This window comes from Phyllostomus discolor, chromosome 1, assembly GCF_004126475.2.
Source record: "Phyllostomus discolor isolate MPI-MPIP mPhyDis1 chromosome 1, mPhyDis1.pri.v3, whole genome shotgun sequence".
NCBI lineage: Eukaryota > Metazoa > Chordata > Mammalia > Chiroptera > Phyllostomidae > Phyllostomus > Phyllostomus discolor.
The window spans coordinates 140,030,998-140,054,285 of NC_040903.2; the positions used below are offsets into that span (position 1 = coordinate 140,030,998).

Here is a 23,288-nt window from a genome sequence, read left to right on the forward strand (position 1 = left end):
TAACACCGAAAATTACTGATCATAGACCACCACAACAAATACAGTAATAATAAAAAAGCTTGAAATATTTGAATCATTACCAAATGTAAAACGGACATGAAGTGAGCAAATGCTGTTTGCAAAATGGTGCTGATAGTCTTGCTCAATAAAAGGTTGCCACAAACCTTCAATTGGTAAAAAAAATACAGTATCTGTTAAGCACAGTAATGCAAAGTGCAATAAAACAAAATATGCCTGCATATCTCCTGGTATATGTGTTTTGGAGCTACTGAATGCATGTAAGAACTAGCCTCTGGAGTGGGGTTAATTAGCCCTAAAATAACTGTGTAATTATTGAGTGGGTTTTGTGCAGTCCTATCTACTGTGTCATATTCTCTGCTGGATTGGTAAGCATGGTCAAAGAATTAGCATATCTTCTGCTGATGATTCCAGTTTTAAGGCATAACCAACTGTCATTTTCACTAAAAATAGAAAATCAATCATAATGTGGTTAATTGTGTTTTTTGCATATAGGCCTTGTCAGTTACTTTCTGCATTGCAGACTTTACATAAAACATTTCTGAGGGGGCATTTCTCACAGAATTTAATATTTTTAATGCCAACAAAATCAAAAATCAATGAGTTCAAAAATAATTTAACAAGTGATATATTATCCATGCCCTTTTTAAAATGTTGGAATTCAATCTCTTTATCTTTCATACTATAATGTAAAGACATGTATAATTTTCAAAGATAGAATCGTGTCTGTAAGATATTATATATCTTAATATAAACATGAGAAGACATGATAAATTGGTTATATTTCAGTAAATTTCTCACATACAGAATATTTTCTTTTAAAGAAAGCTATTGATATTCACTTATCACTCAAGATCTCTGGAGAGCTTCTAGAGCTTCTTCTTTGCTGGGAAAGTACTAAGGGAATTAGAATTTTCCTTTGAATGGGATTAAGTCATTGTAGTCTTCCAAAACAAGTAAAATAATAAGGGGGCAGACTCATAGTGGGTCTAATTTTTGGTAATGCAGAATTATATTATTTTTTACTGGAGTACCTGTGCTTAGGTAGTGATTTTCTATAAATCTTTATCAATGGTCTAATGATTCACTGACTTGTAAACTGTAAAACTGTACTAAAATTTTAAAAAGTCTTGATATGACTTGGGATAAAATGTTACTCTTACCTCTTCTCACTACAGCTTTTCTTTTAATCCTTTCTTGTAGAAATTCTTACTGAATATAATGATATTCCTTGACTACAATCTACAACACAAATGAAGATATGAATCCATAAGACAAATGGTTTTAATTTTTTCACATATTATATTTGGACAGATACTGAACATGAAACAGTAATACAAGGATACAAAATATCAATTTTGCTTGAATATTTTCTTTCATCATTATTTGTGTGTTTATTGTTATGTTTTCAATTGGTACATACACTTAATATTGTCAAGCTCCAGAATGGACTACTCTTAAAAGCTAACTTTTTATTGGACTACTTAAAAAGCTAACTTTTATAGTATTACAGTTAGCAGATATATTTATGATGTAGGTACTATGAAATTATTGCTATTATAATATTAATATCCCTTCACAGCATAATTTGAGTGGCATTAGTTGTCTGAATTTCCCTGATTTATACTTAAAAATCTACCTTCTAAAGTGAAAGAACATTGAAACTCTATTTTGACAAGGCACTAGAAGAACCAAATTATAATGTGTGAATCTCTTGGTAAGTATGAGCCAGAGTAGAGGGAATTGGGAGTTTAGTACACCAGACTTGCATATGTCATGACATTTGGAATATATATTTCTGATATCAGATATAATTAGCTCTTGGTGTACAGAAACCTCAGTCTTGGGCAGAGGTTAGAAAAACCCTCCAAAAGACAACTTTTTCCAATGTTTTTCTTCCTATGCTTCTACACCATCATGCTTCTTTTCTGATATGATAATTCTTTCTTTATTAACAACAGTAATAGAATTGGACCTAAGTCATTGTCCATCTGGTCTTGGCACTATTCAGTCTAAGGATATTGCTTCTTCCTGTGATTACCATTTTTGTTGTATGATTATAGTTTAATTCACACATCCATTATACTTATGGTCTTACTAACACCCTACTTCCCCACAGCTATAATTTTGTGTCTAAATATGTGTATTGTAAGGATATGAAACTCATGATTTCTCATCCCAGGCAATTACTTCTAAGATGAAAGTAGGAAAAAGTTGCAAAAATTTCCTCCTTTTGTCATTTCTGTCCCATAGACAAAATTAGAATGTTTAGTCCTTCAAAACTCAATTGTTGATGAAAACATTTATTTATATAAGTAGAAAGCTGCCATGCAACTTTAAATATCTTTAAAAGGAGTTGTACTTAAATATTTTCCTGACCTTCCTTGGCTTAAAAAAAAATCACACATCTCAGGAAATTCATTGTTTTTTCTCTCTTCTTAAGGTCCAATTTTTCTTTACTATATCTTTACCTTTATGTATCTAGTACAAATTTTGTTACATAGTAGGAGTATTTTATATTTATATGAGTGATTGACATTTTACAAATGCAGAATTGAAGCACCAGTAGAAATGACAAAGCTTTTGAGGTTGACGATTTGCCAACAGTGCAACAGAAACATTTTTATACAAGCCTCTCCAAGGTTTGGTTTATAAAACCAAGTCAGAGAGTTCTAGTAGTATATTCTCCAACTTCTAGAATGATACAGCTAAATTTTCCTTTACAACTTCAGTCTAGTTCTCATCCTATAGAAACAGTTAGGAAATGTCTTAATAAATAATAAATAAGTGTCATGTATTATACTCCCAGACCCTCTCTTTCTTTGGAATTACTACTTCTCTACCAGCCTTGCTTATTTTTCTTGCATTAAGTTCCATAAATTGTAGCCAATCTTGACTTTACTTGTTGTTTGCACTGACCCTAGAGCCTTTCTGAGGGATACCACTGAGGATGTGCAGAAACTACAAAAGAAGTCAAAGCAACTGTTTGGGAGTTCCAGATGAAAGGACTGTAGATCCACATATCCCTCTACTAACATGCACCAGCTCCTAAATCCATGTCTGCGTTTTCAAAAAGTGATGGGAAAAATGGCTGATTATGACTACTCTAAGGAGAGGAACAACACAGTATCTTTCATGGCTCTGAAAACCAGAATCTTAAATGTACTAAATACATATCTCTATTGTAGCAAATATATTACACATTGGAACCAGCACACATCACATCACTTATGACATAGGTAATTTGAGATTATTGATATATAATATTACTATGAAGAGATGATATTGTTATGTAATATTACTATGAAGAGATATTGCTATGTAATATTACTATGCTATAAAGAGATATTGCTATTGATATTTCTCTTCACAGCACAACCTGAATGATACATTAGCTTATGGAATTTCCCTGAAAATGATCCAAATAATGTGTAATTTTGAATTCAATACAAGAAACTTACTACACTGCTATTAGAATTAAAAATCACACAAAACTGATCCAACAATTATAGAAAAACTTGAAAGTTAGACAAAAGTATTTTTAAACAGAAAGGAGAAATATACATAATGTTTTCTTTCAAACTTGTATTATTTTTCTAAGCATGTTTTCTTTAAGAAAAGCAACAAATATTAAAGATGAAAGTATCTATAGCACTCATACTATTTAAGCTATAAATTAATGCTGGTATTGAGCTAATAAATTATCACATCACACTGCATGTTTACATTTTGCTTTGTCAAAGATACTTTTAAAAAGACTAAGACAGCTACAACACATCATTTTTAAGTGACATATGTAACAAATAGTAAGGTAATAATACCATTAATGTTAACAATTATTAAATTGTTATGTTATCCTGGCTATATAGAAAAAACTAACAATCTAAAGTTTTTGCAATATCACATTAATGACTTAAAACATCTTAAAACCTTATGGAATATGACATAATGAACTAAAGTTGTAGATCTCAAATTTCTTGGCAAGATATTATAGAGGATAAGAAAGGTTGATCTAGACTTCTGTAGAACAATCCTTCATTTCTACTAATCTTTAGAACTTTTTAAAAAGATTTTAGTTATTTATTTATTTTTAGAGAGGGGTAGGGAGAGAGGAAGAGAGGGAGAGAAACATCAATGTGTGGTTGCATTTCATGCACTCCCCACTGGAGACCTGGCCTACAACACAGGCATGTGCCCTGATTGGGAATCAAACTGGCAACCCTTTGGTTCACAGTCTAGTGCTCAATCCACTAAGCCACACCAGCTAGGGCCTACTCTATAGAACTCTTGAAGTAATTTGATTTAGGAGTAAAACCCAGCATAATCCCTTAAAAGTTAATAATATCCATTAACTGACTAAAAAAAATGGCTTTTAAAAATGCCTTTGTGTTTCAATCAAAATGATAGAAAAATGTGATACAGTTGTAGACAAGGCATAAAAGAGTGAATTTTCTATTGTTCTTTAGATCATGAGACATTCAAGGGATTTTTAAACTAATGATTAACATAATTGGCAAGTTTCAATTTCTCTGTTTGCAAACAGACAGATTGAATTTTGAATTAGAGATAGTGGTAGAGAAGTAACAGTTTTGACTGTGAAAACCTGCTAATGAAAGCTGCTACTTCATGCTCAATGCATAGAAATTGCATAACTACTGTGCTGAATTGATATTTTCATACCATGGAACTTCATAATGATACCAAAGAATGTAACTCATAGCTTAGCAATTTTTCTTAAACATCTAGTGTTGAATGAAGAAAACAGCTGGACAAGATAAAAAATTTTGTTAGTGCATATGCATGATATATATAAAACTACATGTTTTTAATTTATGATGCAAGGATTTATTCTCCTAGAAATACAGAATAATCAACCCGACAGAAATATTATTAAAACATTAATTCTGTACTAGTTAAAAAATAGATGTAAACTATTAGATCATATGTGGAAATGTTATTACCAAACTTTGGTTGGAGTGAAACTATACACTGTACCTATGGAATAGATTAAAAATTGCCTACAAAATTAGGCAGTAATAAATAACAATTAAAAATTGAGATAATTTACTACCAAAAAACTGCTACTACAAAAATAATAAATCAGTCTTCAAGAGAAGGGAAATAATCCCAAAATGGAGCATAGAAAAGCATGGAAGTAAAAAAAAAGAGCTAAAGAAATAATAATGAGTGTAAATAACAAATATAACAATGTTTAAATATATACATAATTTAAATGTATATATTTTAATATGCATAATGTATGCATAATTTAAAAAACAGCAAAAGGAAAGAGCTCGGTGAATAGAGTTAAAGTGGTCTAAGGCCATAACATTATCTGAGAAATGGTTATAACTACATTATTATAAATCAAGGATGCGCACTATAATATATGGGGTAACTGCTGCAGTACCCACTCTGCTAGAACATCATTAGTAAGGCCTTTTTTTTTTTCTTTTTCTTTTTATACTCTGGATGTTAGCACAGCTTACTCAGCTTTCAAAGAAGACAGATGACAAAGACTCAGGATGCTCACATGGCAGCATCAGTCACGTCTCTTCAAATGGGAATCCATACAAAAATTCAGGGACAATTCTTTGGCCTAACATGTGACAGTTCAGGTGTGAGTACAGAAGCCATTGGTTCCATATTAGAATCTTGGGGCATTACTTCCAGGTCCCTGCAAAAACAATCACAAAAAACCCACTTCTTCATAAATCATTCTATAGAGAAGAGAAATGAAAGCTGTGTTTTCCAACCTGATATCTATAATTAATTCATGAACCATCACCACCAGCACCAGCCCAGTTGTTGGGAGTATGACAACTGAAATAGTTTTCTCATCAGAGCTGTACTATGTGGAACAGCTAGGTAGAAAAAGATAACCCTAAATCAATTTCTCATGTAGAAAGTTTTCTAACTCTGTTCTTGCAGCTACAACAATAATAGTAACAAGTTAAATATTAAAATGCCGAGTTCATAGAGAAGACAGCACAAAGAGATAAAAAGTGAGGGGAAATATCCAGTAGGGCAAAGAATAAACAAATCTTAAGACAAGAGATATGAACCTAGATTAGTAAGTAATTGCATTAAATGTAAGTAAGCTAAATGTTTAGGTAAAACTTATAGAGTACATTAGAAAGTAACAATATCTATAATGCTTACTAAAATCACACTCTTAGTGTTAGAAAAGGGTAAAAATAGAAAGATAAAAAATGCACACTGTGAGTACACTCAGAAAAAAAAAACTATTACACATGATAAATGAGTTAATAATACAGTTTACCCGGAATTTATGATCATTATAAAACTGTAATTGCTAAGTGATATCTATTCAAACTATATGCAGTTAAAACTGAAAAATGAAGAAAAATATCCAAGTCCAAATTAGAGTGAGTTTTTCAGAGCACTTTTTCAACAATTGATAGCAAACAAAAATATGCAAATATATAGAGCAATGTAATTATAAAATGTGACCTATTTCACACATATAAATCTATGTAAAAAATGTTTATTCTTTAAACTGCATGAAAATGAGTGGATAATAACCACAAAGCAAATCTTTGAAGGTTGGAAAAAAATTGAAATCAAAAACAAAAAGAAAACTACAAAAACCCTAAAAGAAGGAACTAATAATATATCTGAAAGTATTCCATGTAAAAATTCCTATAAAAATTATAACATATGAAAAAAATAATAATGAAATAGGATATATTAAAACTTACTATTTGTAGCAAGACTATGATAGGGATAATTTACAGCCTTAAAACACACAATAGAAAAATATAAAAGGCTGAAACAAATGATATATTTATAAAGTTAGGAGAAAATGACAAAGTAAAATCAAAACATAGAAATAAAAAATAGCTCAAGTTAATAATACAGAAAATAAACATTTATGTAAATACAATTAAATAAAAATTTTAGCTTATTTAATATTAAAAAATCAATGAAAGGGGGGAGAAGGCACAGATTTCTTATATCAGGCATAAAAATAAACATCATAATATATCTTATACATATATTAAAAGGTTAATAAAGGGAGGTATAAAGGTTAATAAAAGGAAGATATTAAGGTCATCTTCATAAAAATGGAAAAAATCCTGGGAAAATAAACGTAAAATTGGCAAAAGAAGAACGAATCTGAATAATTCCATATTTATCTGTAAAAATAAATTTATAATTAATTTAAAATATTCCCACAAAGAATATCTTAGTACCTGCTGTTTCCATCAACAATTTTTTCCAATTATTTAAGGATGAAATAAGGAAGTCATATAAATTCTTCAATAAAATTTAAAAAGTACGGAACAACCTGGCTGGCATAGCTCAGTGGATTGAGCGCGGGCTGCGAACCAAAGTGTCGCAGGTTCGATTCCCAGTCAGGGTACATGCCTGGGTTGCAGGCCATGGCCCCCAGCAACCGCACATTGATGTCTCTCTCTCTCTCTCTCCCCCCCTTCCCTCTCTAAAAAATAAATAAATAAAATCTTTAAAAAAAAAAAAAAAAGTACGGAACATTTCCTAGTCATTTAATCAAGTAAGGATAACACTGACAAACAAAATTTACAAGGACATTACAATAAAAAAATCACAATCTAATTACCATTGTGAATGTATAAGAAAATTATAAATCAAAATAAAATTACATTAATAATTCTAATGGCATATGAAAAGAAAAATATATGATGGTTATGGTATATTTTCCCACAAGGAACAAGATGGGTTTAACATTCAAAAGAAAATAATTCAACACATTAATTTCATATAGGATAAAATATGGTAATTTTAATAGATACAGAAAAGCCATATGTTAAAATCCAACACCCATAAGTGATAACAACTTTTGGTCAACTACAATTAAGAAGGTACTTCTTTAAACTGAAAAAGAATATCTATAAAAATATATACATCAAATTTAATATTGTTGGTGAAATCTAAAAAATGTTTCTATAATTGATATGAGAGTGTCCAATATCTCCATTCATATTTAACATTGTCTTGGGAAATATCAGAGTCACAAGAAAAAGAAAAAATTAAGTAGGAATTGAAAAAGAATAAATAAAATCACCACCATTCATAGCAAGCCACATCATATATGTATAAAACCCAAATGCAGCTTCAACCTGAGCTTCAGCTTCTAATCTTTCTCCCTGAACAGCATTAGCTTCAGCACACACTCCAGCTTCTCCACAAATTACTGGATCCTAGGATCCATACAATACCCAGCCACCAGGTCTGGCCGGCCAGCAGTGCAGCCAGTAACTATGCAGGTGCTGGGGGACTCAGGCTTCTCGATGTGGCCTACTCCACTAGCATGTGGGACAGCTGGGGACCTGGGGGCCTGGGTGCAGGGATGGCCAGGGGTCTGGCAGGCACAGGGGGCATCCAGAGCAAGAAGGAGACTATGCAATGCCTGAATGACTGCCTGCCCTCCTACTTGAAGAGGGTAAGAAGCCTGGAGGCTGATAATTGGGGACTGGAGGGCAAAATCCAGGAACACCTAGAGAAGAAGGGACCCCAGGTCAGAGACTGGGGGCATTATTTCAAGATCATTGAGGACCTGAGGGCTCAGATCTTTGCAATTTCTGTGGACAATTCCCACATTGTTCTGCAGATTGACAATTCTCACCGTGCTGCTGATGACTTCAGAGTCAAGTATGAGATAGAGCTGGCCATGGGCCAGTCTGTGGAGATGACATCAATGGGCTCCAAAAGGTCACTGCTGATGCCAATATCATACAGCTGCAGTTGGAGACAGAGATCGAGGCTGTCCAGGAAGAGCTGCTCTTCATGAAGAAGAACCACAAGGAGGAAGTAAATGGTCTACAAAGCCAGACTGCCAACTCTGGGTTGACTGTGGAACTAGATGCCCCCCAAATCTCAGAACCTCAGCAAAATCATGACAGATATCTGGGCCCAGTATGACAAGTTGGCTTGGAAGAAATGAGACAAGCTAAACAAGTACTGGTCCCATCAGACTGAGGAGGGCAGTGCAGTGACCACTTTGTAGACTGCTGAGATATGAGCTGCTGAGGTGACACTCACAGAGCTGAGACATATGGTTCAGTCCTTGGAAACTGACCGGGACTTAATGAGGAATCTGAAGGCCAGTTTAGAGATCAGCCTGAGGGAGGTGGAGACATGCTATGCCATGCAGATGGAACAGCTCAAGGGGATCCTGCTGTACCTGGAGTCAGGGTGGCCCACACCCGGTCAGAGGGGCAGTGCCAGGCCCAGGAGTATGAGGCCCTGCTGAACATCAAGGTTAAGTTGGAGATTTTGATTGCCACCTACCACCGCCTGCTGGAACAAGGGGAAGACTTTGATCTTGTTGACACCCTGGACAACAACCACTCCTTACAAACCATCCAAAAGACCACCATCCACAAGACAGCAAAGTGGTGTCTGAGGTCAACACCAAAGTTTTCAGGTGCTAAAGGCAGCAGAAGTGGGCATCCTTGGCGGAGAAACAGCACAATAAAAAGTACAGAGTTCATTGAGCATTATATAAATAAATAAATAAATAAATAAATAAATAAATAAATAAATAAATCCCAAAGGACATTACGAATAAGCTATTATATTAAAAAATGAATTTACAAGTATCCCTAGACATGACATCAATATGACTTCATCAATGTTGTGTATTCATGCATACATACACATACATACATGCACCAAACCGGGTAACTCATTTATAAATCTCAAACATGTCCTCCATAAAATGGAGATATTGAACAATTCTTTCCTCCTTTTCTTGTACATACATCACTTGAGTATCTGACAGAAGTTCTTACTAAAAAATGCAAAACCTCATATATATTTTTGCTTTATAGAGTTTCAGCATTCTCTTTACCTTCCTATTAGTTGGTTTCTGAAGTTCCTTCTAACTCCAAACATCTGTGATTCCATGATTTGGATATAGCCTACAGAACTGCACAGTCTGATACCAACTGGGTATATACACATTTCCTTGCCTGCTATAACACCCTCTCCCACTCCTCTCAACACTTGTTGTCCTTGTACATCCCTAGAACACAGAAATACTGTCCTGTTTTTTCCAGAATTACTGAAATATTTTATTGTCTAAAAAAGAATTTAATTAAATGAATGCTGATCAGTTTTTCCCATCATTTGCAATATCTCATGAGGATAAATCTATCCACTCACAACCTGTCATTGTACAACAGTAACTGCATAATGTACTGCATGCATTATGTATATGTATAGATGTAGGAATATCTTGTCCCTTTTAGCACTCAATTTGTGCCCCATGTCTTCTAATGTATATTTAATACATTTCTTGCTGATACCTGATATTTTAAGCAATAATGCTACATGAACTAGAGAGTTAAAAAATGAATATAACATACTCTTTCACAAAGGGAGAATGTATATTAGAAATTAAAATGGATTCATCAACCATGGATTCTGGTTTTTAAGTAAAAGATGACTGATTGTTCAATAGAGTGATGCCATGTTTGTAGTACCTTAAAAGCTCCTAGTGTAAAGAAGGAATAATGTATAAAACTCATGCTTGTAAAATTTTTTTTTAAATATTTTTATTTATTTATTTTTAGAGAGGGAAGGGAGGGAGAGAGAGAGAGAAACATCAATGTGCAGTTGCTGGGGGTTATGGCCTGCAACCCAGGAATGTACCCTGGCTGGGAATCGAACCTGGGACACTAAAATTTTTTAAACTTACTATAATAAAACTGTACTCATTTACACTGACCTCTGAGAAAAATGTAGTATCATTCTCTCATTTTCCAAAAGAAATGCAAAATATCCAATTAATATAAAATTGCATTATGACTCAAAGGAATGCAAACATGAACTGCATCTGAGGTGTGGCTCCAATACTATCCTTTTGACTGGGACCATCTTGAGAGCTGATAAAGTACTTTGTCACTAATAGTTGTCAGGTACCAACAGTAAACTCATTTTGAGTTTAGAAAAGGTTTAATTCTTTACATGGATGGTTAAAGTGAACTTCTAACCCAGTATTTCAGTCACTTCACCTCGGAAATATGTTTCCACATCTGACAAGTGAGAGAATTGTATTATAAAGGTTCTAATATTTCTCTCCATTCTACTGATCTATGAGTCCTTGTACATAAATAATTATAGTTCAAGCCTCTTAAGAACTGAGGCAATTCAAAGAGGGAGGAGATGACCTCCAGGTGGGAAGATGATCTCACTGATATAGGTATAAAGGGCTCTGAAAGCTACTTTTCATGGAAAGGCATTCTAAATACAAGACAACGTAGGGTCATAAATTTTGATGAAAAGTGTATTTGGAACAATATGAAAATTATCTTATATAATTTGAATGGTGTTGGGAACCACCCTGCCTGGTTTCAGAAGCTATAACCACCCTTCCCCCCATGGCTAAGGCTGAGTAAAAGACCTTGAGACCATAAGCCACTAAGGAGACAATACTTATCCTCACAGCTGGGGTGCCACCTCTGTCTCCTTTACTTCCCCCTGCTTGGCTCCGGGCAGATGACTGGTTAGCCAGTAACAGGTAAGATTCCTCAAGGGAGGGACGACCTAAGACAGACATGGTCATCATGGGGCCATCAGGGAAGAACTTGGGGGGCTATAAAAAAGGGGGTGATGGACCCTCACCCCTTGGCTTTGACATAGCCTGAGTTCTCATTCTGTCTGCAAGAAGCCTCCTAATCTCTTGGCTGCCTTGCTTCCCCAGCCAGACTTAAGCCTGAAACAGTGCCAGAGGGAGGTGTAGCCCTGGGTAGGAACTGGCAGTTCCCTGGGGAGATCAAGCCTAAGAAAGAATACATAAAATCCTGTGAAACCTGCTTTGGTAAGAATGCCCTCAATTTTCTGATAAGGGTCCAAGCATAAAATGAGTTTGTTTCCCAAAGTTTTGTGGCCCTTTAGCTATATGACCCTGACTCAGAAGAAGCCCTCATAGTTTTTTTGAATGTTATGTATTGTTTGATCATTATTGCCCAATAATTATTGATGAGTTTTCCCTGTATTCCTGTGTAAATTGAACCCAATAATCTTTGAGAGACTGGCCACCTTTCCTCTCCAAGCAGACCATGTCTTGGTAGACTTACTCTTATATGTGATGGCCAGGGGGGCTCTGCTGGACAAAGCTCCCCCACAGAGTGGGATGAAAATGTAGTGATATTTCAGACATAAAAGGAAACTGGGTGTAATCCTTTAGCTACTAGGTGATAGTTGTAGGCTTTGATAGAGTAGGGTCTACTAAATGACAATGGTGTACAAAAAAAAACAAAAAAGAAATATTTTCTGGAAGTTAGTTCCATTTTTGGTCCTGCTTATTTCATTCAACACACATGAAAAAATAAACATTCAGACTTGTAGTTTATAACTTATAACCTTTGCAAAGCCGAATGCTAGAAGGGCAGGTAAATAATCTTTCCATCCTTTACAAATCATTATATCACCTAAATGAGTAGTGTGAACTCAGCAGGTATTCAATCAATTTTTTTGCCATAAGTTTAAAAAATAATATATGATATGTATAAATATAAGGGAAGCAATTAGAAGTATTAAAGAAAAAGAAAATATCTGGCTTTATTCTTTACTAAGTATTTTTATCCATTTGCTTTAAAACAGCCAAAAACAGATGCATTTATACAAATTCCTTAAAAAATACACAAGAATTTTATATCATTGCACCTTAAATGATATAAAAGAATGAAATATATGTTAAAAGCCATCTCTCCCTCTTTTTGTGCAAAAACTATTTTACATGTATGGCAATAATGATTTAATTCAATTTAACAAATATTACTGAAATACGGTCTCAAACATTTCAACTTCAAAACCACTGGTATTAATGGAGTAATATTCAAACCAACATAAATAATGTTAAAATGCTCATTACTTAAATGGTATTTATTTAAAATATCCACTAATGCCAATAATTGTTAAGTAATAAAAATTATCTTTTTCTCACCTTTAAATTCATTTTTATATGCTGAGGTATCCAATTATTTTATTTTCATTCAAATGTATTTTAGTACAAAGCAAAAAGATTATGATGCAAATTAAGACATCATCAAACATAAAACTGTACATTTTATTAAATTACATCAAAAGCCATTGTGTGTATATAAAGTCATTTTATGCTGACTCTGAATTAAATTTATTTCCTCCATGCACAGAACTTAAAATGTAACGTATATGGTAGTAAGCAATCAGGCACTATTTCTAATATTCATAAAGCCAACATTTTCTGCTTCAGTGATGCAGTGAATTAATTGAAATTGAGTGTATCTCAACATAAATTTTGAAATGCCTTAGCTATGCTCCTTCTATTAAAACTTGCATGAATTAAAAATTCATTAGATAATAAGTTACTGTAAATTCTCTTAAACCTCTTAGTTATTTTATGTAGTTTATGTTCATTCACCTTGATTTACACAAATTATTGGTATGTGAGAATTGATGAGTCATCACATCCTATATAAGATCATATCTTCCCTCATTCTATTATTCCTTTATGATTAAAACATCACATCCTGAAATATGAGAAATATTACTGGCCATGTGGGTGTTGACGTATACATCTTATTAAGCCAAAAGGATGTCAACGCATTTTATTGTACTGCCAAGAGAAGACATAAAAAGGCCAAATATAAGCAAATTAATGAAAAGAAATTATTTTTGCATCCCTTTAAGAATTAATTTACCTTTATTCGTTTTAGTTATAAATTTTCTACCTTAGATTAATCATGTTTGTATACTAACATAGTTTTTGATAGAATTTTTCTTTAACTTATAACCAAATAGCCAAATATCTATTTTCTGTATATCTAGTGATTAACACAAATGAACTAGTGTCTGTTAGTGCTTAATTATAATCCTAAAAAACATCTTACACTGGTTTGTTTAATATTTAGATACTTTTGAACTCCCTATGAGTTTTCCTTTTTTAGGACACAAATATTTCTACAAGAATATGCATGTGCAAATCTACACTATTTTCTGAGAAATACTGAACTATTTCCTGGAAGACATTAAAAATCAGACCTAATTTTGTTCATAAGTTTTAAATTTAATTTAATAAATTTACTTAGATATTTACCTTTTGATAAGCTAAAATAGAGAAATGAGAAATTAAGTTTATTCTAACTTGCTTTTACTATTTCTGATCAATATTTAATAACCTAATTAAGATGACATTATTTTGTTTTTTATATTATGTTTGTTGCCTCACCATTTATCTCCATTCCTTTGACTTGTAGATGTACCAATGTTTAAAAATTCAGCCTCTTAAATTTTCCACAGGCAACTGAAATTCAACATGTTTAAATCTGAGTCCTTAATCCTCATTAAGAATCCTACTTCAGTGATCCATGTCCCCATTAAAGTCATTACCTTCCACCCAATTTACCAAATAGAGTCCTATAATCTTTTAACCCCATTCCCTTCAATTCCCTTGGCTATTCAACTAACAGTTCTATGAATGTCAAATCTTAATTATTTCTTTAATTCAGAGTTTCTCCCATCTTTACTGCTAACATTCTAATCTATGTGTCATTATTTCTGTGTAGTTTATTGGCAAAAGATTCAACCCATGTTCCAGCACCATTCTAAAAACTGAAAATTCACTTTACAATGATCCTTTAAATGAAGTATTTTATCCCTAGGCTTAACAATGTTACATCTGAAATTGCACTTGAAGTAAGGATCATATCCAAACTTCCTCATCTGTCTCCTGGAATGGTATTCTCCACTTACCTCTCTGCACTCCAGCCATATGGCCACTGTTTCCTTGCTAGCACAAGATGTGCTCCTTTCTGTTTCTGGGACTTTGCACTTATTGTTCCCTCTACCTAAAATGCTATCTACCAAGGTGTATCCTTATTAATTTTTAATCAACCACAGCTGCCAAGGTTTATTGCTGATGACAGGAACCTCCCTAGGTATCTAAATCAAGGGATTCAGTATCAGCAAAAGTATTTGGAAAGGCCTAGAGGAAAACTCCCAGAACAAAACAGAATCAGCCCATTAGAAAAGCTACTGCCTCTAACGGCCTTCCTGCAAAGAAGAATAGTCCTTTAGAATCAGTTTAGTTCTTTAATTCAGGTGTTGAGAATGTACAATCAAGATACTGCATTACTGTCTCTGCCACAAATAATTCAACTCTCAAGAGGCTGAGGAATGGGGGGGGGGAACTTTCAAATCTTACATGAGTTCGAATAATGCATGGAGCAAATTTGCATCTACCAGGGGTGTCCAACCCGGGGCCCACGCGCCGCATGCAGCCCAAGATGGCTGTGAATGCAGTCCAACACAAAATCATAAATTTACTTAAGACCTCTTTTTTGTTCATCAGTTTCCATTAGTGTTTGTATATTTAATGTGTGTCCCAGGACAACTCTTCTTCCAATGCGGCCCAGAGATTCTAAAAGGTTGGACACCCCTGAATGTCCATGGAATACAGCATTGGCTATTTTTGTTGTTGTTATAAAATAACACCATATATAAGGAGGGTGGAATGTGGGTTGGGCAATCCAACCCACAGAATCTACTGTTATCTGTCAGATATTAACATAAATGTCACTCATTCAAGGAAGACTGACTCAACTTCCCCAGACAGTCAGATTTCCCCTGAGATGTGACAGCAGTCAACGATCACAATTGTATTACAGTTGAAAGAGTCCCTGAGTAATTACTTATTAAATATCTAGCTTCCTCCTCTAGATTGGATTACATGTAACTTCCTCAAAGGCAGGGACAGGTCTTTTTTGTTTACTGCTGCATCCATACATCAAATGAACAATTTTGAGAGTGTCAAGCAGTCCAGATATATTTTATTGAATAAATCACCATTAGATTGTCAGTAGGCATTGTATTTGTTTTTCATAAATACAAAGAACTTTCTCAAAGTATAATAATTGTTATCAAAATCAAATAAAGAACTTTAATAAAACCAGCATTGTATAATAATAGGGCAGTTATTACTACACTGGAGTAAGTTTTAAAGAAAACTCAATTGAACCCAATTACCATATTTTAACTGGACAAGTTGAGCACTGCAAATGAACCAGAAGCAGGATTGGGGGTTAAGAGGAAGTGGGACCTAAGTAGCATTGGTAGTTTTTGCATATGTCTTTAAAATTCAGCTTACTGTTAAAAAAATAAAATTCTGGGTTCTAAATTGAAGTAAAATAGGCACAATAAAATCAATAATGAAAACATAAAACTGTCTTTTTTATTTTAACCTACATGGAATGCATAAACTTGAATGTAGACCCCAAAATAGGTCTTGAGTCTATGGAAAATATGTCATACTATGCTGTCTTGGGAAATTGATTTTTAATTGCTTTTTAAGTGCTAGTTATTTACTTATTTACTTACTTATTTATTTTCTTCTGTTAACTTGTACAAGAAAAAATATACAAAATAGAGAATATCCAAAAAGAAAGCCCCAGTAGATAACACACACACAAAAGAAATAGCAGAATTGAGTGTTATATAATTTACTTACACTTCCTCTTCTGAATCTGACTGTGCCTATGTTTTACCAAATAATTCAGTACATTGTATAGAACTTAATTTTAGTAGAGGTGTCAGGATGGCCACTATCTATCATATAAATTTCACATTTTTTTCCCTTCAGTGTTTCAAAGGTAAATATGCATTTTTATTGGGACAGGCAATGACAAGTTTTATTTAAATTCAGACTGAGGTAGGTTCATCTACTGTAACTCATTTATTATCACATGTAGCTCTCACAAAAGTCTTCAATTATATATAGCTATTTGTATTTTCAGGGAACATAGACAAATGCTACTTAATAAGGACATTTAGACCAATTATTCAAAGTTAGGCTAGAATGCTCCTTGTACTCTGCCAGGTCATCTTCTATGGACATAATTTTGCTATAAGGACTTAATACAGTATAACTGGTGAGAATGCACTGTGGTAAAATGTTAAAATATGTAACTAAATATGTTTTGGTAATTGAACACTCTATTTGATGGGCTAACCTGCAGAATTTGGAAACAGTGACAGCCAGTGTCAGAGACCATGCACAGGCTGTTTTAGATTATAGAGGTCTAAACATTACAGTTTAGTGGAGTGGGTCTGAACTTCTTCATGGAGTTCAATGCCCTCTTTTTTCTAGCAATTCCTGGTCAGTTACTGTCTCACATAAAATGAAAATGTTGAAATAAATAAATGAACATTGCTTCATGAAAAACACCAAGGAATAATGGAAGCAGCAAGATGTTAAACTCAGATTCACTAGTAGTACTGTAAGCCATTCACTTCAACCAGCTCTGATTCTCATACATCTCATTATAAAATGATGTTAATGCTGTGTACCTCCTATGGTCGCTCAGCAAATTAAAGTTAGTTAGGTGACCAGTGAATGGCAACCATTATTACTTCATCAGTGAAGCATATCACTGAAATATAAATTCAGGCATTAAAGAGAATGCAACATTGTGACCAGTTAGTCTGAGTCCTGTTGGCTGATAGAGTGGAATTCCAAACCAGATATACCTGCAAAGCATCAATGTATTGTGAGTCAAAGCTCTGGACATACACAGTTTATTTTTAAACTAACTTTAAAGGTAATGACAGGAATTTTTAAATCTAGGTGAACTTGAAGTTCTAGAATATGATCTCTTCAGGTTCTTTTGAATTGGGAGAAGGAAAGCTATCTCACTTAAGTTGCACAAAAACCATAGCTTAGGCTAATGCTGACTTAAGTCAAGCCCCTAAGATCCAATGTTGTTAAAAATAAATAAAATTATACTGCACATATCATGTTCCAAGAGTAAAGTAAAGGTTTTTTGGAAGTATGAGTCTGGTACTCATTTTAGGTTTTAGTTCTCTGATACAGAAAGAGAATGCCTTGCTTGTAGTTTTGATCAGAACCCAAACCCCATTCAGCAAACAAACTAATACTTCCATTATAATTTTGTACCTCAAGGCTCTTTGAGATTATAGTCCTTCAAAGTCATGGTCCGTACATGTCCCATGCTGAGAAAATACCATTTTACTCAGGACCATAAAGTGTTTTCACTAGACTTTCACCATAAAAGGCCTACAACACTAGAGGAATAAATATTATGACAAATCCCTAGGAGGCAATGCATGAGAGATGATCTTACACACTGCCACCTAGATTCTATCATACCAGTATGGTTCAAAAGTGTGAAAGTCAAAAAAGCCAGGAGACAAAACAATAATCACAGATTAAAGGAGATTAAGAAGATATAATGACTAAGCTAATCACAGTATCCTGTATTGAATTTTGCATCAGGAAAATCACTTTTAGAAGCTTTTTAATTTGATGAAGTCCCATTTGTTTATTCTTTCCTTTATATCCCTTGCTCTAGGGGACATATCAGTGAAAATATTGCTGCATGGAATATTTGAAATTTTCCTGCCTATGTTCTCCTCTAACACTTCTATGGTTTCGTGACTTATATTAAAGTCTTGTATCCCCCTTGAGTTTATTTTTGTATATGGTGTAAGTTGGTGTTCAAGTTTTATTTTTTGCATGTAGCTGTCCAGATTTCCCAACACCATTTGTTGAAGAGGCTGTTTTTATTCCATTTTATGCTCCTGCCCCCTTTGACTAATATTCATCAGGGAACATGTATAAAGGACTCATGGACAAAGACAATGGGGGTTGGGGGAAGGTTGAACATGGAAAGTGGGGATGGGTAGGGCTGGGGAGAAGGACAGGGGAGGAATGGGGACAATTGTAATTGAACAACAATAAAAAAAGCAAAAAAGCAAAAAGAAAGATCACTTGCTAAGTACAAATCTATTGTTATTTAATAGTACTGTACCAATGTTAATTTCTTACTTTGATCAATGTACAAGAGCACATGAGTTATTAACATTAGGGACACCTGGATGCAGGATATATGGAAACTCTATGTACTATCTTGGCAATTCTTCAATAAATTTAAAATCACTTCAAAATAAAAAGTAAAAAAAACAAAACAAAGACAAGTTTCCCTTTACCACAGATTGTGATTTGAAGCTTAGCTTACTTCTCTTTTGTTTTCTGCCATCCTTATTTTATATTGTTCCCACTTTTCTAGAATATAACTGCATTTGACAAACCTTTCCTTTAAGTTTCTTTGTAAGACTTCTGACTTTTAAAAATTGACTGGCAAAGTTCAAAAAAAACTTATTCCCTGATCATTTCTTTATGCTGCCAATGTCACTCACATCCAAGATCTTTGACCTACAATTCTTCTAACTAAATTTCTACAGTGTTGACTGTCACTCAGAGAAACATAAATACCAGCCTCTGGGAATTATATGTGCTGTATGAAGAGAAATGCTACCTTCAAGTGATTCAGCTTGTTTTAAATTCATCATAAAGTAAGTATATGGAAAGACAGTCTGAAATTCAGTCTGAGATAATACATTTATTTATTGATACAAGTCACACTTATGACCCCATTATTTAGTGTTCACTGTATATAGAAAAGCAGACATAATGCAGCAGAACTGAAAAAGTAGAAGTGGCCATCCTATCTTCAAATAAGTTAATGGACTAGGTTGCGCATAAATGCCATTGCAGCTTTAACAGGCCATGAGTCTGTGTATCCTAGCCCACATTGATTTCCAATAATTGTATCAAATGATCCTTTTCAGCGCCCTTGACAATTAATACTAGTTGCCATCAATGACTGGGTAGGGCACTGAAGAGAAATATTGGATTGGCCAAAAACTTTAATTTTTTCCATATGATGGCTCTAATAGTACTTAGTTGTCTTTAACTTCATTTGAAACAATTCTGTTAGATTGTATTGTGAGAGCTGTCATATCTGCATGCATTTTAAAAAATCAAAATTAATGAATCTTTGTGCAGCCATTTTAATACTGAAGATGGAAGAAAATACACAACATTTTGACATATTATGTTTTGATATTTCAAGAAAAGTAAAAACAACTGAAACACACACAAAAAAGATTTGTGCAGTGTATGGAGAAGGTGCTGTGACTGATCGAATATGTCAAAAGTGGTTTGTAAAGTTTCTTGTACTATTGACATTTTGGCCAAATAATTCTTTGCTGTGGGGCTGTCTCAAGCACTGGAAGATGTTTAGCAGCACCCTTTGCCTCTACCCACTAGAAGCCAACAGCAGAAGAGAGCCGACATACTCAAAACATCCCAATCAATAAAGTTATTGGTGAAAATGAAAAAATGTGTCTTTTGTTTTACAGAAAAAATAGACTTTTTGACCAACCCAGTAGGATTTACTTTCATATAACTAAGTTTTTCCCCATGCTCACTCTTAACCCTGATCTATACACCAAGCATCTAAATGAGTCCCTGACTTAGACAATTTCATCCCTAAAGTTCTTACTTACAGCCTTCACCTACACAAAAAAGTTACCACAAGAGTGAATTGGCCTTATCCAGACTCATCCAGAATGGCTGTTTGTATCTTCATTCTACTTTGATACTTCCTTACTACTCATATTATCTAAGAGTGAGGTATAAGCCATAGTTCTGAGTCAGAAGCAGTGTTAAGAATCAAAGGATGAAATCCAGAACCAGAAGAATCAAGAAAGATAGAGGTAAGAGGTAGTAGTAAATGGAAAGTTAGCAGGATAGCAGAGATTAGGAAGTTTGAAAAGGTGGAGGTAAAGAAGAAAATATGGCTCAAAAACCACCAAGCAATCAGATATTAGAAAGTATTCCCAAGCTGGAGATCAATCTGGTCAGAGTCACATAAGGTTTTGAACAAAAGAATCAAATACAGGACACAAGAGATTAGAGGACCATTGGTTCAAGTAAAATCTAACCTCAAACATGTACAGAATTTTCACTATAACCTGCTGGAGTTATGATTCACTGAGTATGGCTAATCAGAGTAAAGACATTCAGGACTGATGAATTAAAGTAATTTTAAAGTATTTTTTTTCTTTTTTATCTTATTTTATAAAGCATTTCTTTTTTTCCAAACCAAAATCTGAAATATATAAACTCATTATATTCACCCACAAAATGTCGATCTATAATTTTAATATTTTTGTCTTTGGTAAAACCATCAAAAAATAATCATCTATGATTAAATCCACAAAATTCATTTCAATTCCTCACATCTTTCCATGGTAAATTGATAAGAGCATCTACCCACAAACATCATTGGCATTCATCCACTTCCCTTTATGCTATTGATTTAGTTTCACCTCTCATCATTTTTCACAAATTTCAATAACCTTCTAAATGTTTTCCGTGTTAAATGTCCTTGCCATATCTAACTAATTACCTCAAAACCTAGCATGATTTGCCCAAGAATTGTTGACTACTTAAAGAATAAATTTAAACCTTTAGAATAAAATTGCAGATCCTCCCTGAACATGCTGTAATACATATTTCCAGAAAATGTGCCTGCTCATGCAGACTTTTTTTACCTATATTGGAGCATTTAAACTTCAAAAAACTCTAAACATTGCCCCATATCTATACAATTACTTACACTACTACTGCTCTAAGTAATTCTCCTTACCTTCACCTCCACTTGAGAAAATCCTCTTTTATAGTTCAGTTTAAATGCCAGTATGACTACCAATCACTTAATATCTCTTAGCAAATATTTGTCTCAGCATGTACGCTACCACATATGATATTTACACTCTTATATGACATCAATCATATTCACTTTCTTCATCAATTGGTACCAACCATCAAGGAGAGGAGCTCGCTCTGGTTCAGCTTTATATAACTCAACACCTATATGGATGAGATAATTGCTTACTTAGGTTGAGCAATTTGGGAGGACATTACAATTTGGATAGAGGACTAAGAGAAAAACAGAAAAAGAAATGAATATAATGTAAGATTTAATAATAAAATGAGAGGGAGGGAGGAACAGATGGAATGAGAAAATAGATCATTCCCTAAAATACACTTAACCCTATCTGATAAAACTACTTAGTAAGAGATAAAACAATTGATTTTGAGCATCTCTCATTTAAAAAAGCTGTGCTTCTTCTTGTTACTCAAAATGGTGCTCCTCATTGGACCAGCCAAAGATTATCCATATTTGACTTTGTAAATGTTATAAATATTAACAGTAATTGTTAATAACTGTCATTAGACAGTATATTCAATACACTACCTAGAGATGGCTAGTCTTAGTAACAAATTTCCTTAAAAAGCATGTTTCTATATATTTTCATAGGTATATGGCAAAGTAATCAGCATAGAAAAAACAAATGTTCTATGTCTTTTATAAATTTGTATTGTACAATTATTTTTTCCTAAGGATACTAAATAAGAGATCCAAACTATCTCATCTGTACTATTACAGGCAATCACTTTGGAATAGCGTCAACCAAACAACTTTTATTCCCGTGTGTTTGATTTAACACTGTTTTGCTATCTGATTCACCCTGGGTTTTCTGGGCTATACTGCCAACATTATGCAGAAATTACTTGCTTTGATATTTACCCTAATATAGATACAATCCTATAAACTTGAAGAGATAATTTTTCAAGAAAGAAAACAGGAAAAGTAATAGAAGCCCATTTAGGGGAAAAATAAAAAGCATTTTCTGCATACCTATACCTTTAGGAGACTGAAGCTATACAGGATATTGCACATTCTACTTCTTGTACTGCAATCCACAGCCTTCCAGAATCTCAGAATCCATCTATCTATCTATATCATCTATCATCTATTATCTATGTTTCTTCTTCTTTGCCTTCTTTCATCCCTCCCTCCCTCTCCCTCATATTAGAGGCAGATAAATCTATCCCTTCAGTTAACTTACTGTGACATTGCCCAACCTCCATGAAATTATGTGAGGACTTGTACAATAAATAGTTCTAACAAATGGGCTATGATTAATACACATCCATTCTGAAAAAGAGTGGTGTTAGGCACTCTGTGATTTCTCCTCACCACAGTGACTAAAGAGGCAACAAGATAGAAGTGCTAAGAATCATTCAGTCACGGTATGAAATCTTGGAAAGGTATTGAAAATCACTGTGGATTTTGCACAAGTGAGAGATGAACTGCTGTGTTGAGCTGCATAGATGTGAGGGTTGTTTGTTATGACAGAGTATCCTAGCCTACTCTATCTGATGCAGATAGATCATGAGCATTTGGACAGTAGGGATACTCAACATGGACTATTGACATTTTTGGTGCTTACAGATACTAATCAACATTTTGGAAAATTTAATCTAGGATTAGAGAGCATATGAAGAATTTACTTAAAAAGGGTTCTTTCCACATAACATTGTGTGCACATTTGTATTACACATGCAATGG

At 33.8% G+C, this 23,288-nt stretch overlaps 1 pseudogene; it reads left to right on the forward strand.

Annotated features, from left to right (window-relative positions):
* The first annotated feature begins 96 nt into the window (after nt 1–96).
* LOC114492072 lies at nt 97–9,455 on the forward strand (annotated as a pseudogene).
* The last annotated feature ends 13,833 nt before the right edge of the window (nt 9,456–23,288 follow it).